The 1360-nt window shown below is 49.3% G+C and overlaps 1 protein-coding gene across 4 annotated transcripts in view; it reads left to right on the forward strand.

The window, feature by feature from the left end:
• Positions 1-1360, forward strand: part of PIKFYVE (phosphoinositide kinase, FYVE-type zinc finger containing) — a 98837-nt gene that overhangs the window by 61596 nt on the left and 35881 nt on the right. The gene's annotated exons all lie outside the window — the stretch shown is intronic.

Below are 1360 nucleotides of genomic sequence, written 5' to 3' on the forward strand. Positions count from 1 at the left end.
ATCCCTGTCACACCAGGTTGCAAGGCAGGGAAGCTTCACAGAGCAACTTGGCTCTTCAGGGAGCAGACATCTGTGCTGGGGGTCTCCTCACCGCCACTGCCCACCCCATGCTGCCCCAGTGATGTGGGGCTGCCTGGGGTAGGTAGCAGCAGGGAGGAGACCGCGGTGCAGATCTTTGCACCCTGCGGAGCCAGGTTGTGCAGCAGGGACTCCTTAGCCCCCTGGGTAGATTTCCCTCAGCTCTTCCCAGGGGGTGCAGGCCCCTGGATCTGCATGTCAGGTTTCAGCAGGCTGCTGTTGCAGGTTGAGGCCAGTGGCAAGCACCACAGTCTTCCCGGCACTCAAACTCCGAAGTTCTCCAAAATGTTTTGTAGTCTTCCAGTTAGTTTCAGAGTTGTTTCAGAGCCCTCTATTTTGAGTCAGATTCAGTGTTTTGGGTGCAAAACAGCCCGAAACGGCTCAAAAACAAAAAGGCTGCCAACATTTTACACGGCTCTAATAGTTGCTGCTTAAAGTACAATATCCAGCAGAGCAATTTTTAAATTGTTAAACAGGAAGAGAATGTAGCAAAGCTGGACTACTTGTTACAATGAGAGAAATATAACCAGTTGCACAACAGAGGCATTTTTTTTTCTGTACAACTTCAGATCGTGTCTGTTTACATTGGGTTCCCAGGCATGGAGAACATTCTAAGAGAAGTGAGAAACTATATTTGGGAGGAGAACCAGCAACACTGGCAGCTTTTTCCCCTACTTGGAGCTCATTACTACAAAAAGAGAGGCTGGTCAAGCAAGCAAAAACATTGTCTTATGTCAGCTTAGTTTTTAACATAGTCCAATTGGTTTTTAAACCCTGGTCCAGTTTTTTTTTCTTTTCATGGGTCACCTGTTGGGTGTAACAACTTGCATTTCATCCTTGGAGTGCTAATTTGGAACTTAAAGCAAATGCTTTCAGACTTTATAGTTTCATACCTTCTAGGGTTGGAAGGGACCTGAGCAGATCGAGTCTGACCCCCTGCCATGGCAGGAAAGACTGCTGGGGTCAAATGACCCCAGCAAGGTGTACATCTAGCCTTCTTTTAAAGACCCTTCCCCCGGGTAGGAACCAGCACCACTTCTCTCGGAAGTTGGTTCCAGATCCTAGCCGCCCTGAGAGAGAGGTAGCGCCTCCTGATATCTAGCCTAAATCTACCCTCTGCTGGCTTGTGACCTGTTATTTCTAGTCGCTCCTGGTAGTGCTTGGGGGGAACAGGGACTCCCGCAATGCCTGCTGGTCCCCTCTGACTAGTTTGTAACAGGCCACTAGATCCCCCCCTCAGCCTTCTCTTCTGGAGGCTGAACAGGTTCAGGTCCCATAGCCT

Source organism: Crocodylus porosus, unplaced genomic scaffold, assembly GCF_001723895.1.
Source record: "Crocodylus porosus isolate Cpor-Errol unplaced genomic scaffold, CroPor_comp1, whole genome shotgun sequence".
In the NCBI taxonomy this organism is placed as follows: Eukaryota; Metazoa; Chordata; order Crocodylia; family Crocodylidae; genus Crocodylus; species Crocodylus porosus.